Genomic DNA, 18120 nt, shown 5'->3' with positions numbered 1-18120 from the left:
ACAGAGGTACTTCGAAGAGTCGCGTCTTTTTTTCTCATTTGGTTCTGGAGTTGATCTGAGAGGGAAGCCACAGCTTTTTGCTGTTCGGTTACCACTTCCTTTACTCTTTGTTCGTTGAAAGCTAGGTTTTCTAAGTGCGCCCTGGGAGCCTGCTTATTCAGAAGCTCAAAGAATGGGAGGTCGAAGAGACCTGTGCTCTAGCCGATTTCAGCAACTGCAAGCGTCCCTGGTCTCAATCAAGACTAGTTAGATTTCTTTTTTTTATGGATTTAGCCAACTTTGCAAGGGTTCCCTCGCATCGGCGCATGGATGGTGCAGAGCTTCTTGGAGCAGCCAATGAAAGAGAGACAAGAAATTCTAGCTAGTATTCGATCTAGTGCTGGATCGAAGAAACATGTTAAAAACAAGAGGTTAAGAACAAAATCAATATATGTTAATTTTGTTATAAAATACTGGTAATTGCATCTTCCAGCTAAATCCTCACCTACTCAAGTTTACAAAATGACATTTGATTAATATGAAATATACACCAAGTAAAGTAAACCTGGGATGAAAAAATCGACATTGAAGTTTACTTTTTGCATTCCCTGTTATCGAGTATCAAAGACCGGAGAAGCAGAGACTTACCAAAAACACTAAGTTACCTGAGTGGTTGAATATCCATGACTGTAGGACCATCAGAATTTTTCCGTAATTAATTTTTTGTAAAGGAATCTTCAGGTTGAAAAAACCTTTAAAAACATGTAGACAAAACCGACCCATTTGGTAACAGTAAAAAAAACTATAAATGGATGATTTCAACTACATGTGAATGAATACTTTACCTATAAGAACATACTGAACTAAGCTATTTTTTGAATAAAGCAGGAAAAAATCAATGTTGCCGTCACTCTTTGTCGCACAATTCAAGAAGTGTAAGAGGATTTAATTGGATTAGAAAAAACGTAATCGGAACAGGACTCCTAGCTGAAGTAAAAAATTTAATTTAATTAAAAAAAAATAAATATAAACATTTTTACTTGAAACTTCAAAAACGGTAGATGACATAGTCATCTACAATTGGGCAAAGTGTTAAAACACAATTACTATTTGATAATATTACATTAATCAAAGTATATATCGATGAATCATAACGCTTAACATCATTATCATCATAATCTTCCCCAAAAATCCCATCGAAAAAGTGTTATCAATGATTTCATTAATTTTTGCTGGTACTCTCGTTATTGATGGTATCACAAAGGATAATATAAACTAACTGTAATTAATTTTAGGAAATCAATCAATACAAATACAATTTCACAATGAACTTTCCGAAATAATTTATTTTTGAAAAGCTGGAAGTGATATTGATGTCAACGTTTCTGTGGTAACTTGAATTTTTATATTGTATACTTGAACACAGAAAAGTGACGTTTAGCGTTGCGAGCACAATTCCGTTTTCAATAATGTAATATCGTTAGTCACATTTGCATGTTAATCAAATTGTTAATGGTGTTTTCCAATTTATTGATACGATGCAATAACCTAACTAGGAAAATACTAATACTATAGGGTGCTAACTGATTCGGATGAAACGAGAAGCAGATCTGTGTTCTCTGTTATTGTTTTTTAAAACTGCCATTTCGCCACTGACCAGAGGCTTAGAGATGCTAGGCGTTAATAATGGTTTATGGTGGGATACTACATCTCTTACTTAAGATTGTTGAGTACAATAAGTAAATGTCTGAATTAAAAGTTGACCTTACTGGACAACAGGTTGATTTTAGGAGAAAAATAACCATAGAAACATATATTTCGGGGTTTAAGGTTTGAATAAGTCGTTTGGTTTGTCTTCTTCCGTTGGAAACCTTTACTCACATAGTAGCTAGTATCTGGATGGTTTCTAGGGCAATATACACGGTTCTTCAGGTTGTGGATATCACCCTCTTCGTCTGAAGGCAGGGGTGGTAGGTTGTCAGCATTCTGCACACTCTGAAGATATTAGCCATCGTCCAGGGGAAAAAAGCGGGATGTCATCTTCTTCCAGCCCTCCCTGACGATTTATTCACGTTTGTGGTGGAAGAAAAATGACGTCAATCACGCCTGTAAAATCACCTTAGTTTTCTGGGGTTGGATCGGTTGGAATCTGATTTGGGTTTCAGCAGCAGGTCTTTCCGTCTCTACATCGAAGGATATTAGATCACTGCTGCCAAACGGTCGGTAAAAGGAGTAGTTCATTGTTACCTACTTATTTGGTGGTTGCCGTGATCATGCTATATTTTTGGTTTGTAATAGTAAGCCGTTGGCCTTCATGAGTCAGCTGCATCGCTTTTTCTTACATATATCTTCAGAAGACAATGCCACGCCTACCAGAAGAGGAATAAATTACTTTGAATCCCCATGTTTAGGACAAAAATCTGTTAACCGAAGAAGTGAGAGGAGTAAGACTACAAGCTACAAGCTGCTGCCTTTCAGGAAGATTTTCACAAAGTCAGAGCATTGATATCCCAATAGGCTGATGAAATTTGCCATCTTTACTCACCACCAATTGATCGCGGCATTTGTAGTATGCTCACATTTTAAGGTCCTTGCAATTTCCACATTGTAATCAGTAGATAATTATTCTTTTAGTTAATAATTGACAACGCTATTTGATTAACGACGCCGAAATCAAATTTACATATTATTCCGCTGCCTTGGTTGCTACTATATCGCGATAGAAACAATTACGGGGTGACATAAGTATTCAACCAATTTGGTAGCACCTAGTGTCACACTAGGTGCCGCGGTACGCGACAATTCAACACACACTAGTGTGTGTTGAATTGTCGCGTTGTAGGCTGATAACTTCAGATTATATTGCTCCGGCCTCGTGTTTCGGTAAGACATACTGTTGTCGGATACTGAAACCAGAGGTTTGTGGTAACTAAGGACAGTCACCAGCTTGCCAATAAAGAAATATTGACATCCCCACAGCAAGGCAAAGTGCCCCTCGTTAACATCGCTTGACATGTAGGAAATAAATCAAAACTATGTTATGTTTTCACAAACATTTCTCATAGATAGCTGTGAAAAATCCAAAAATTCTACATTCGTTTTATAAGTGTTTCGCTTTTCCTATTGCTAACCTTATTCTTTGAAACAATGGTAGCCATCATTTATTGAATATCAGTTGCTTCTTCTGAATATATATGTTAAGCATAGAACTTATGCAGGTTCCTCATTATGTTTGAATGCAGGAGTTAGTTGCTTTCCACGAATACAGAAAAAAATGTTACCCAACCAGTTATATGTGGCACAAGGTAAGTGAGGAGATCAGCACACATTGTCTTTGTTTTGATAATACAATATTGATAATCTTATTTCTGAGACATTTGAAGTGAATTATTGCGTTTTTTCCTAATAGAACCATTAGAATTTCGTCCTCATTATCGCATATCTTATCAAACCAAAGGTGAACGTTACAAGTGCTTCTCTTCGCGTATTTTCTCTGACTTCTCTTCGCAAATTCCTCAAGAATCCTTGTTATTACCTCCTAATACCATAATAGTTACGAAGACTAATTTTCTTTCTTTTTTTAGGAAATTATTTTCTTGATCGCGGTTGAATGCAGACCGATTTTTGTTGTAAAGTGGCAGCGGGTGCTCTGAAAGACGACTGAGATTGGATGATAAGCTTAATGGAGGTTGAATGGGATTACAGTTCAAGTAAAACAGGGAAATCACTTAACTGACACTCGGAGCTGCAGTGTTGACCAGATTGGTGGTTGGAAGAGGTGGAAAGGGAGTAACGGCTGTAATTCAGTCGGTTATTTAATCTTGCACGGACGGGACTGGGCAAGAGTGACCGCTCTTTTGCGAGATTGGCAGAAAATGAGATGAAACGAGACCACAAGCTGAGTCAAAAATTACTTTTTAAATTTTTTTTCAGCTAATTGTTTTGTTAACTGAACACATCTATGAATAAAACTCCCACTGACAACGCCCATCAACAGAAAATTACGGAAGGTGAGAAGGATCCGTACCGTCGAATTGCTAGAATTGTGAATAAGGACGTCGACGTCAAGTTGAGGCGACTAGACCGGCTTATTATTGCCACACGCCCGGATTTCTACGTCTTCAAAGATTTCCCGATTTCTCAAAGACTATGATGGTTTTCGAATTGAAGAACACTCACTTCTTGCTAACAATTGTGCTGGCTTCAGGGTCAAATGAAATTTCCATAATGGTTTCTTGTGAACAATTTAGTTATTTAAAATGCATTATTCAAACCAAGGGATTTCCTTGCCATCAGTAGGCCTAGTAATTTCTTTAAAACACTTATTGAGACTAACTAAAAATTTGCTTTGCACAAGATTTTTACTTGATTGAGAGGATAAATAGTAAAAACAGGCGAATTTCTAGAATCAAAGAAATTGTTGCCAGATTGACAAATTTTGTGTTAAAAAAGTGGGAAGAAGTTGTTTAAGTTAAACGTATACGTTAACAGTCAGCACAGAATTACAAATACTTTAAGTCAACGTAAACTTAAAAAAGGCACCACTGTCTTCAATCGATAAATAAGGACCTGGAGCACCAGCGATTTTTTTCCAATGGCTTTTGTGCGTCGCCTTCTCTGGTTTTTCTGAATCTGGATGCTGCTGCGGCCCATGCAGACTGTGGTGGCACGTCCAGTCCCGTAGTTAAACCCCGCAGCCGCTCATCGAAAAAGACGCAGCAGCAACCACCAGCCAGGGTGAGAACCTATTCCTTTGAAAGCGTTTGTTTCTGTTGAAATGATTTTTGTAACAGTTTTTAATTGTTTGATTTTTTTTTCCAATGGCTTTTGTGCGTCGTCTTCTCTGGTTTTTCCGAATCCGGATGCTGCTGCGGCCCATGCAGACTGTGGTGGCACGTCCAGTCCCGCAGTTAAACCCTGCAGCCGCTCATCGAAAAAAGACGCGGCAGCATCCGCCGGCCAGGGTGAGAACCTATTCCTTTGAAAGCGTTTGTTTCTGTTGAAATAATTTGTGTAACAGTTTTTAATTGTTTGATTTTTTCCAATGGCTTTTGTGCGTCGCCTTCTCTGGTTTTGCCGAATCGGGTTGCTGTTGAAGTCGCCTATGGCCCCTACCCTTCGGTTATACTGCCATCTACCATACTCGATGTGCAACTGGTCGAGGCTCGGAAAACAACGTCCAAAAAGAACGTGGATGTTGCCAACGCACAGGTCGAGGTATCCTCCGCAGCTGACGGTGTGCTTGATGACTGTCCTCGTCACGGTGCTTTGACGTGTGACAGCGCTTCTCCTTCTTTAACAACGAACAGATCCAGTATGTGTGTATTTGTGCTCACCTTAAAGTTAAGGTTTAGGTGGATAACTTTTTTTTGGGCTTTTCGTCTTTGAAGAAAAAAATGCTTATCGCAAACTAAGTAGGCACCTGGTAAAGGCCAATAAGCAAGAGGCGGCCTTACGTAAAGAAATTAAGCAGAAGGAGGTTCACGTAAAGGATTTCCCTCGCCCAGCAACCAAAAGTGTGAGTTCTGCAAAAGTGCCCAGCACCACAACACTGTTTGTCCCCCAAAAACACATGGTGGGAAGCGTTCAAGGATAAGAGCGAATATGAGCAGTTAAAAAACATTGGTGAGTATTGTTATTTTTTTCCCCACTGCCGTGGTCAGTCACCGGACAGCACGGATGAGGCAATTATTGAGTGTTTTTTTTTAAATACTGTAGACGTTTGCAATGAGGACGTCGTTAAACTGCGTCCCAATGACAAGAAATTTCAAGATTTTCCAAAATATGTGAGCGATGCTTTCAAGACGTACTCGCACAATTGCGGGGCCGTCAAAATAATACTACCAAAAAAACAACGGTCAAATAACGAGCTTGTGAAACAGACTGTAGAGCCTAAATTATCTCATCTTTTGCAAATTTACGAGAAGAGGGCGGAAGGTGTTCACAAAGATATCAACACAGCCATAACGTATACACCACTTACAACTTTTATTGCCAAGGGCATGACCCCTTCACTGTCGAAACATGGCTTTGGGCTGTACGATGATGAAAACCGATGTTGGGCTGGCATGTTCACCTTGTTTGATGATATGTTAAAAGAAGGGCGCTTCAGTACGTCGTCGACAAGAATGGAACTCTGTTTGCAGACGCTGAACATCCATGGTGAGTTAACGACCCAACTACTTGATTGATATAGTGTAAGGTTTTTTATGGCCACAGTGGTGAGCTACAGCTTCCACCTAATGTGGTGGTTACACCGATTTCTTTTTATTAATGTGCGGGTTTTTCTTTCCAACTGTTCCAGGAGTCTACCGAATTTCCGGTCAACTTTCACGCCGTATTTGAAAGATGAAACAGCAACTATGCTGGGCATTAATACAAGTCAGCTGATATTTGGTCAGGCTCTGAGCCACACCGCCTTGCACGTAGAAAATTTGTACCTGCCTAGCTGTAACTACCGACATAACGGATCGGACAAGTATTGGTTCGTGTAAGTGTTTTTGTTTTGCTTGTTTTTTTTTTTTTTTTTTTTTTTTTTTGGGGGGGGGGGTGGCAGATCGTTTCACGGCCAATAAGTATTCACCATTGTTTTTCACTTTTATGTTAATAGGGCCTGCATGGTATGCCGAACGTGTACGTGAACTGCTGAAACATCTCTTTCCGGACGAATTTGACAAGTGTCCACGATTTGATTGGTGAGTGGTTTAACTGCTACACTACCACTGTTCTAGTTGGCTTTTGATTGAAATTTTTTTCCCCGTTTCTTATCCAGTCAAAAGGCTTGCATAGTCATGCCGCAGTTGCTACGGATAAACAACATACCTTTCAACTGAATCAGGTAGCAAAGCGGCGAATATGTCGTCACCTTCCCCGGTGCCTACCACATGGTGGTCAATGCGGGACAAAACTGTTCGGAGGCCATCAACTTTTGCATGCCGCAGTGGAAGAGGTTTATCCCGTTGGTCGAATGCATGTGTCTCACCTTCGGCGAAGAGCACGTTTCGGTGCGGGCAAAGTTCAATTCGCATTCTGCTCCGTCTCCCGCCTGTCAGCCATTTGTTGACGAAAAAGTATGCAGTAACGTGGCCGTAGACTGCGCTCAAGCGACGTATAGTGGTGAGTGTTGTCGGTCATTGGCGAGGCTGACGTACGCTTGAACCATTTTTTCGTAACGTACTCAAAACTGAGCGCTCACAGTCAATTGACACACTCACTTCCGTGGGGGTTGGTGTGGTCAAAGACAGGATTCAGTCTTTGGAGAATTTTGTCGAACTGGTCGTGATCGAACCGGAAGTGACGAGACTTGGTGCTGACATCGTTAACTCAGCTGCACAAGGTAGTGAGCCTACTTGATTGTCGCTTTCGGACATTCAACTGCTAGAAACTGGAAATCCGTTTAACAATGGGGACTATTCCGATATTGCTTTGGACAGCAGTCAGTTTTCTGATCTCCCTTTGGTTTCTTGATTATTTTGTTCAATGCAGCATCATTGATTATTTCCTGGATGTCACGATGCGTCATTGTTTGGTGACGCTACCGCAAGCATTTGTCTGCTCATCTCATTTCTGCACCAAGTTGTTTGCGTAAGTAACCGTATATTTTTGTTTAACCTATCTAGTGAGGCAAACCGTTTGGTTGGGCATTTCCGGATAACGCTGCGTTATGTGGTGCTATTGTTACAATTTATTACCGTATTATTAAACAAAAATTACTTCAAACTGCATTACGTGTTTTACTTTCTGTCACATTTTACGCGTGAAGAAATGGTTGGCAAAACCTCGGCGTGAATTTACTCCCCAATACAGACGTGTTGGACTACTCCAACATATTGATTCCCATCTGCACAACGAACGGTTGCTATTTCATTTTTCCCACGACCAGGAGTCACTGCTGTAATTGTAATTACTTACCTTTTAAAATTTTTTTTCTACTCCTTTTTTTCTTTCATCTGTCAGGGTGTCGTTGAACATTTACGATTCCCTTGCAAACAGTCCCATGGCATACAAGAGTGTGATCAACCGTGTTAACGAATACCTAAACAGAGAGCTGCATCGTCGGTATGGCCAACAAATCGCCAAACTGCTGGTCCTTGTGCTCAATATTTTCGTTAAGGTCCCATAGATACCGTTAAGTAGACATTTCTATGAATTGACCGCCATGATGAGCCAGTCCCCTTTAATGAAGCTCGTGTGCCCTTTGGTGCCAACCAAGTGGAGGGTCGGAATCTAATCGCCGGGCCATCGGCCATACAAAGACAAGAGGAGACGGCTGACTGTGGATATCCATCGGGTAAGGATTCTCGAAACAAGGGAAGCCCGGAGTCAGCAAGTTGAAAATTATTGGTAATTTTGCAGCAGGACTATGAGGGCGCGTAGATCTCGCTTTCCAGCTACGGATTTAAAAAAAAAAATGTAGCGGCTAAAAAGTTGAAATCCATTTCATTCTAAGAATGGAAAGAAATAAAATCAATGAAGAAACTATAACCGCTAGTCCAGGGCTTGTCACTCAGAGCAATAAAGTTGAGGAAATTTTGTTCATTTCAATACTAACATATTACACCCCCGTGAACGAAAATGATAATGCTGGACGATTGACCGGTTTAAGTCTAGTGGCAAACCACCAGAAAAAACAAAGTGGTTCCTCGAAAACGTTAATTGGGTTTCAGTCTACGAAACCGGAAAAACCGGGCCATGCAAATTTGAATTTTTTCTTTTTCGTTTGCTTTGCCCGCTAGTCGATAACTTCCTTTATTGCTTTGCATTGCGATTTGCCTTCTGGTCCATCTTCGGCTGGAAAATTAAACACACAAACACATATGGCATCATCAAATTTTATTCGGTCTTGCTGGTGGAAATAAAGAGAGATCCCTTATTCGGGAATTCCGTGAAAATACGAGAGAGACGGGAGCTGGCATTGGCCCAGCTTCTTTTGGACAAGATCAAAATATAATCCTGTCCATAAACGACATTTATCCATATCACCCTTTTTTATTGCCTATAACCCTCTTTTGTTCTTTTGTCCTTTTGTCCCAAAATAAAGGCCTAAAGGCGAAACATGAAAAGTGCGATTTGGATAAAGGGCGTCTGCAAATTCATCATAAATAAAGAATCGCCCACTATAGATGGCGTGGGGTCCGATTCAAAGTTGGGGTAGCTTATTTAAACTCTAAATAATAATTATTCGCGCTTTATAGGTTTGTTTAAATAATTTAAAATACCATGCAAATCAACGTAAAAAACTGAGTAGAGAAAATATTCAAACTGCCTGAAATGTCCCCTTCATCTTTATGCAAAACTATTGAGCAATCGTAAAATTTAAAATTTTTTATAAAATTTAAATAACATTTAAATAATACAATTTAAGTAAAATTTAAATCATAAAATTTAAATAAAATTTAAATAATAAATTTTTTAATTCATTAAATGTTCAGTTTTAAATAACAGGACAGCCTTCAGAGAATCATTCCTATCTAATATTGAAAGAAATGGTTACATTAACAGCTAATTATACGACACCATCTTGTTTTCATTATGGTTCGCTTGATCCCTTCCGTCGAGGAGTACTGAAGGTATACTGCCCTTTATTTGTAATTCCAATATCGTAAGATATTCCCGGTGATGTGATGCGTAGAACGTTCCCTGAATTAACCAACTATTATGAATCTCAAATCTCACCTTAACCTACATTCAATCACGACCACTAGATGTCATTTTGTCTTTTTTTGTTTTTTTTTTATATACCAGCTGATAGAGGGTTCAGGCGGAGGTAGGGAGACTCACCAAGAAAAGCAAAGTTTCCCACTTTTTTTCGATTCAGGCTGAGAAGGCTATTTTAGAGGGAGTTTTTAACTATCAAAGAACCCTTAAACTTAAAGCAAACCTCAAACAATGAAACAACTAGCTATCCCTTGCGAGAATTATTAGTGGGAATATATATTGTTTAACTTTTATTTCTTTTTATATCTATTTAATTCTTCTCTCATATCATTTTGTGTTGTGTCCAACAACACACATAACTCAAACAAGGCTTAAAGGGTAGAATATACTTGGGATAGGGTTGGCGCTAATATAATTTTATTATCCTTTTTCAGCTAACTTTAAACTTTAATTTAAAAATACATTAAAAACGATACTTTCAAGCAAAAAGTATTTGACTGTTTCGGCAGTGCATGAAATTAAATGTATTTGAACTGCTTGATGCTTCTTTGGCTTTACCTGTTATACACTGTAATAATAATCTAGCCTTTTCTGTGTCACTGATGGATTCATCTCCATCATACGATTTTCATTGCTTTGGCCAACCGAAGCATTTCATTTGGTCCCCAGTGATTTCTGGAAGCCATAGTTTTTGTTTCGCTGTTCCCGAAACTTTGGTGGTTGCGACCGGTGTTTTACCTTTCATCTTGGCCATTGTTTCGTTGGCTCTGACTTTCCCTATTCTCAACATCCTTCTGTCGTCTATATAACTATATTTCCATATTTCATCGTGAGATTTTTTTAACGTCTCGTACATATCTTCTGCCCTTACCAGGGCTACTATTTGTCTTCGTTGCTTCCTTTTAGAAAATTCACATGTTCTGTATTGTCTTGCTGTTGTTCTGTACTGTCTTTCATCAATTCGCTAAATTCTGTTTTTTTTGTGTGCTAGGAATAACGAATTCTTTTGTGATTCCGACACCGGAATTCTTTCAGTAATTACCGTGGCCAGTCTTACATTTGTTTCTTCTAGCATGCCATTAAGAGATTTTTTGCTTAGCATTGGTCAAATTCACCATCTAATCTATAGTTTTTATGCTTCCTGCCTGCTCGTCTAGTTTTTATCTAGCATTATATACGATGCCATGACCATTTTTATTCATTTTTCATTTTTAATACTTTGTTCATTAATGTTTCTCTTACTACCTCTGCCGGAGTTTCTTCAATAACCGTAGAGTCTGAGGCCGAGAGCTCTGAATCTGACATTTCCGATTGAAGCCTTGTATTTTTTGCCAGACCAACTTCGTTATCTCCGGTTATCTTTATTGGTCTCCCCGGGGTATTGTTGTACCACTTGCGGTACTTAACTTCTTACAATAAATTACAAGTATTTGCAATTGAACTTCTTTTATTTCACCGTTTCTTTTTTTTTTTAAATTTACAGTTTCAATTTCCATGAAACTATCGTCTCTTAACAATTTCTCTTCGTCTTCTTTTTCTTTCTTTTTCCGGGCTTCCAGATCTCGGCGTGTGAAAACAGCCAACAACTGTTCCCCACGTGTTTTTGCCGGAGTTACCGGTGGGGTAATCAATGCTCTGTTGACGGCTACGCTACTAGTGCTTGCTTGTGGGTACAGTTGATCATTATATTTGTTGGCAAATTCTTCCCTCTCTCTGTCAATCGCCACTTCCTGTCTCTGGATGTTCGAGTCTTCGAGATCTGGACCGAGAGGCTGGTCTGTTCTACTGCTGCCCCTACTTTTACAGCTGCTTCCTTACACAGAGCGTCCTGCCTCTGTTTTTCTTCCTCCAATTTACAGAGTGTTTCCCGGTCCTCGAGGTTTCATTGATCTGTGTCAAATGCCAACGGAAGGTGAGCGTGCTCTCTCTCGTGTGGCCGTTAAGGTGCGTATCTTGGCTTGCCTTTTCCTCCTGAGTATGGGGGTGAAAGTCCTAGGTGGTAGAAGAATCGCCTTCGAAACAGCTGGTATATTAGTGCCCAGCAACCTTTCACGCCATTGTGGTCCAGTAGATCGATGGATCTCTGGCGTATTTTGGAGATGCTACCTCCCAAGTTTGCTGCCGTGTCAGTACTTGCCACTTCAACGATAATCAATTTGTGGTTCGTTTAGTAGGTTCAAAGACCAATTTTTTAACAGTTTAAGATTTATTTTATTTTTGTGCGCACCGTAAAACTAAAATTAATCTTTTTTATTTTTGATATATAAGTAGTCAAGGGGGAGTAGTACGTACTCTATAAAACCCGCCTAAAAAATAGTGATTAGATCTAAGCCGCCATTTTTTAATTACGAATATGATAAATTTTTGTAATAAAACACCCTAGGCTAACCCCATGATTTACAAAAATTGTACTGTGAATAAAGATTTTGGTTGGTTTTGGGTGTTTGTATTTGCTTCTTAGCTTACATTTTTGTCTGCCCCGCATAGGTAGTGGTCTGAAGTGAGTTATTGCGCCTTCTCCTGTTTGGTCCACTAGGATTTCGTCCTCATAATCGCAGATGGGCACACCAAAGATAACCGGCATCTCATTCGCCTTCTCTCCGACTTTTTTTCGCAAATTTCTCAAGAATCCTTGTAACTCACTCTTAATAAAAATACATTCCTTAAAAAAAGACAAAAAACTATATTTTTTTTTCGTCAGTGCTGGGATTGATAAACCTGAAACCAATCATCCAATCGGTATTCACTTAGCTTTTCACCAATTATTTGATTTGAAGATTGATGGATGGCAGACAGAACCAGTCACGATGAACATGATAAGCTTCAGGCTGTTATGGGGGTGGGGCTGGGGGCGGGAAGAATCTTTTTTTAGAGAGGGGGACTTTGTTATCTGCTTTCGTTATGTTTCAGTTCAGTCGTTTCGGTAAGTTGTTTTGGTTTTTCGATCATCTTTTTTGTGTGTTGTTGACATAAATTGTTAGAGAATAAGATAGCAGTAAGAGAATATTTTCCATTGCCACTTGAAATAGAAATAAATCCGAGAAAATATCGTCTAATATTCGGACGGGCTGCTTTAAACTCCTTGTTGATATTTGATCTTTCCCGTTATGCTCGTTTTCCATTTGTGCGTATTGACACGTGTTTTCGAGCTTGATGGAGCAGACAATTCTTTAAACCTTTGCCTCTTCTCTTGTCGTTGGTTGAGGTATGGGATGAGGGTTACTTCTCCTTTGCAGATTTTCTTGGTCTATTAGGAATGCGTTTTTCATGCCATATTTATCCGCTACTATATATTTTCCATTTTAATATAAAAGGCATTGATTTTTCAATTAAAAATTTAGAAATTTCCAGAGAACTACTGACCATTAAGTTTCAAATTGCCTGTTGCGAATGATAATTTAATGAAGTAGGATACGTTAGTCCTTTTTGTGTAAGACAATGATTTAACAGATCAACAGCTTAGTGTTTAGAACACAAGGCACAATTATTGCAGGTTTTTTACCACACAGCGTCATCGTAGAAGTGACAGCCTAGTTTAAAGCTAATTTAATCCACTAACGACCCAATCCCCGCTGCAAGGTGTAACTGTCAGGGTCTTTTCTCTCTCGTGTTTTATAAAGGCTTCTTTTGTGTTAACCTTAGTCCTTCTGTCTCCATTTCATAAAGTATAAAGGCTAGTACGAGCTCCGAAAAATTTTTTTTAAAGAGAAAATACAGTGAAATGATTTTTTTTTACTTATGAACAAAAATTTATCTTACTTCTAAAATTTAGTGCCATGATCTCAAACTGACAAATGACTTAAGTTTCCCCTTTCTAATTGACGAAAACCCGTAGGTAATGTGAATCCGATATGGCACGTGCTGCTTTGTCGGCTACCGTAGGGGATGGTTGTAGTGAGTGTTCGCTATCTGTACTGTTTACTTCGAGTTTCAGAGAATTTATTTAATTATTGAATTACTTAAAAATATGATAAACAATTTAAATTTATACATGGATATAATTCGTAAGGCCATATTATTGATAATTGCAGTCCCAAAATTGCGTGACTATAAATGGACTGATGGGAATGAAGCTTTGGGTTTTACCTTTCCCATTAGATAAACACAAAAAATATTCTTCCGTGGACTTACGTTGTTTTCGATTTATCTATAAATAAAGTAAAGAATCGACAACAAAAACCTCCTTTCAAATAAAATTGATACATATTTTTCTAATTTTTATCTGCACAATAAAAAATGTCAAGCATGACAAAGGCGACCCACTAACGTGAATTGATTTCCGTGTAGAGACAATGCTGTTGTATTAACCGGATCCTTTTTTCCCCGATGGCCACTCCTACTCTTAGCGCAAATCAAACTTTATTTTGCAACTAAATTCATATAAAAGTAAAAGTAAAAAACGTGAAATTACAAGAAAAGGCCTTACGTGACAATGACAAACATGGTCTATCCCGTACCAATCTGTAAGAGAATATACCGATCGAATAATAAGTGTTTATAACCAAATTTAAAATTTTCAATTAAATTCCCATTGTAGTTTGGTTCCACTTCCAATATAGACATACTAAATCATAGCAGAACACTGTATATAACATATTGCATTTGAACATCTCATTATGTTGTTAGTGATTGTCTATAGAATTCAGGCCATAGGATCTCTCAAAAAAAGATTTTTACGGACAAAAGGACGACGTTAAAAATGGAGACATCAGTACGATACTAAATGGCACTTTTTTGCTTGTTTTTTTACTCATAGCAGTTTCTTTGGCAGCGACTAAGACATTTCCTCCCCACGAAGTGTATTGGTTTCCTTTAATTGAAAAAAATTATCTATCAGTTAAATGTATAAGTTAAATGGTCCTTACTTGCTCATAATGAGATGTAGTTACCAACTTCGATGTTCTCAACGTTTATTTTAAAACAGATTGCCCATACGGATTTGTAACTTAATTATTCCAATTATCTCAATATTTATATTGAGACTCCCTTGGATATGCGAAGGGATATACAGATGTTACGAGTGGGAAAGGGGAAATAAGAAAACATGCGAAGTTTTAACATGGATGTGCTATTTGTATTTTCCTTATCGTTGGGAGTACACTGCAGACATATTTCGGGAACTTCTCTGTGCTATTAGGGGTCAGCTCCTTTTGTCCACTCCCAAGTAATACACAATCGTCAATAAGCCCGTAATAATAAAGCATGTGCGAGTCGAGCTTGTAGAAATGACTTTTCATCACGAAGTAGCTTCCGCCACTTCTGCTTTAAATATAAAGGAGATCCTAAACTCAAGAACTGATCTCAATTCAAATCTTTAGTTGTAGGCGACTGAGTTGCCTTGTGTTTGAAGCACTGTTTGAAGATTTTTTTTGTTTTTTTTTGGTGCCAAACATTCCATCAGTTTTTGTGCAAAGTATGAGTCATTAAAGGCTGCTGATTTTCATCTAAATCACGAGTTATTCCATTATCCATCATTCCATGGTAGACTGCCGGCTGCTTTGTCTACCATCGAAGTCTTAAATTTACGGTGACTGCACTTATCGAACAGAAAAATATTGCCCCGGGAATGATGCAGCTCAAGATACTGCACGCCAATGGGAATGCTGTATGAACCAATGCTTTCATTGCGTTGAGATTCTACGGTGATGCGACAAAGATTTGACAGCTTATTCAAGAGTTTCGGTGTTCTTCAGATCCAAGTGTCGGTGTGTAGCTGGTCAAATCGGTGTCGGTCAGAGGGCACATGGGTGAAGTGAGGCGGCCGTTTTGATCTGTCTGGATTTATTTTACTTGCACTTAGTGAGATTTGGGTCAGCTGAGCTTTAAACTTCAGTAGAAATCCATTGAACTTGCTAAGATGTTGAACACCCTATATAGGTGCCTTCTTTTTCTTCAATTCGCGCATATTGTTTTCTTGATGCTCGTTAAAAATCCTACTGTACGTTCCACATAAAGAAAATCTTCAAGATCGCCATAGAGGGACGCTGAATTTATATCTTGCTGTACCATGCCGAGATCTTCTTTGCTTGCTGTTGCCAGGATCAATCGAAGTGAAGTAACTGTTTCCACCGAAAGAAATGTTTCCTTATTGTCTATTCCTCTTCTTTTACAACATTACCAACAGAAAAGCATTACACCTTAATATTGCTACTTCGATGTGCTTTGAAAACCAATTGAAATGTATTATAATTTGATTTGAAGGAAGTAGAGCTAGCGTCAAAATCTCATTTTCAATTTGAGATTCAAGATTTAAGATAAATTTAAGAGGATTGGACGGAAGAATAATGAAGAAAAGGATGATGCTTAACGTTGCGAAAACTGACCCTCTGGCGGTTTCAGCAGCGAGGCCTAGGAATGCATTGGTGGAGAACATTCGGTACCTAAATCTGCAATTGACGTAAGTGGGGAACTAATCACGTCGTAACCATTCGTACGAAACCTCGTCTTATTTTTCGAGGAAGTAGAAGAAACAAATTGATGGCCTTATTTGACGTGCAAACATCCACATCTGGTGTATCGCCCAAATCCACAAGTATCTGTATCCCGAAACAACGGCTCATCTGATGGCAGCTTTTGTGCTGTCTCATCTTTACAATGGCAACTCGCTTGTTGCGGCCTGCCAGTACATCTAAAACCAGAAGCTGCAACTTGTTTAGAATGCTGTTTCCTGCCTCATAAATCGCCCCCGGAGAATGGATCACGTCACGCCGCAACTGAAGGAGCTTCACTGGTTAACAATTGATGCCCAGATTGACTTCAAATTGCTTTTCTTGCTTATTGCAGTGTTTTTCGCTTGGCACCCTCCTACTTTACTGAGCTAGTAAGCTTACAAATACCAAGACGTAGTGGTATCCAATCGGAGACGGACGCACTGAAGCTTATTGTTGTCCCGTCAGCAAGAAAGAAAAGTGTGGTGGGCGTGCTTTTGCGAGTTGTGCACCTAGAATTCGGAACGACCTCCTCCTCTCTGTAAGGTCTATCTCTACGTTTTCCTCTTTTCGAGCACAACTCAATACAACCTTTATAAGACTTGCGTTCCTCCCAGACGGCGAATAGTGCTTCAACTTACTGTGGGCTTTAGGGCATTTGAACATGTAATGAAAATTCGCCATATAAATACACATTATTATTATTATAAAGATAAGTATTCTTTGTCCATGGATGAGGTTAACGACTAAGGATTGCAAAAAGTATAAAACTGCCTGGTGAAGTTTCGTTGACAGAGCAAGAGAATAAAAAAGAAAAAGGTAGTTGAAGGGGAAAAAAGCCTGATGTACAGCAGTAAGCAATAAGACCAGCTGTTCGACAGTAGTGATTTCTTACCAGAAAAATAATTTTACTTTAAGTGAAGGAAAGCTGACTAATGATGACTTCCGCAGTGACAGCAACGACGAAGATGGGATTAGTGAACTTAAAACGGTAGATTTGTTCCGTTAATGCGCAAAATACTTTATTATTTTTATAAGATGCTTATTTAAAACTTGTATTACCTAATTCTTTAGTGTGCATGTGCATTTCTACCCTCTTAATCATGGCAATTTCAATTTAATACAAAGTCGCCCATCTTACTGGAATTCGTGGATGACTATCTTCTTTACACTCCCGGTCCATCACCATCACCAGATTCATATGACTCTCGTCGTACAGCAGTAAACAGATTAATCCAGGAAATCCTAAAAAGAATGGTACTTTGAACACACTTTGAAGTTGTTTATTGCCTAATATTACTCTATAATATTGTCGTTCTTCAAGTGCACAAGCGTAATAGGAGGGTTGCCAATTTCATCCTATCAAGTTAAGCACAAATGAATGATTTTATCCGTACTAGAAAAGTTAATGCCAAACCAGTAATTGATATATGACACTTTTTTCAAATGTAGAAGACGACGAACTGTCTTTTCTTTCAGTTAGAAAGCTGCAAGATTTTGAAAATTTATAGAAAACTCTGAAACGAGACAAAGAAATTTTTAGGAAATTTGTCAGTTTAAATTGATTTCCTTAATGCAGTAATGTTATCATTTCGATTATATTACATACAGATATTCATGATAAAGAGACTCAGAAAAAAAGAACACAAAGAATTCCCAAGGTGATTATATCAGAAGTTTGGGCACATTTTTTTTAATTACTATTCAGTAGCCAAAGATTTAAATTGGCTCGGTTGATCCTATAAAAGGGTCAATAATGGCTCAGGGGAGCGAGTAATAAAGAAGCGCTACATAACAAAGAAATCTATTATTTAAAGGGTAGTAGTAATATCCATTATTTATAATTAATTTCGAAAAATAATAGTTCACAACTACTTTTTTGGAGGTATATAGGAGGAATGACAAGTGATAAGGACTTTAAGGATATGGCATTTGAATGCGAGACAAAGTCATTTATTTAAAATACGAAAGCTAGATTATAATTTTTTGGATTTGCTGGATGAGCTGGACTCAAAAGAGTTAGACGACCTTTCAGTGATTGATAAAGCGGCATACC

Source organism: Daphnia pulicaria, chromosome 6 (assembly GCF_021234035.1).
Source record: "Daphnia pulicaria isolate SC F1-1A chromosome 6, SC_F0-13Bv2, whole genome shotgun sequence".
Lineage (NCBI taxonomy): Eukaryota > Metazoa > Arthropoda > Branchiopoda > Diplostraca > Daphniidae > Daphnia > Daphnia pulicaria.
Note: the sequence above shows the minus strand (reverse complement) of the source record.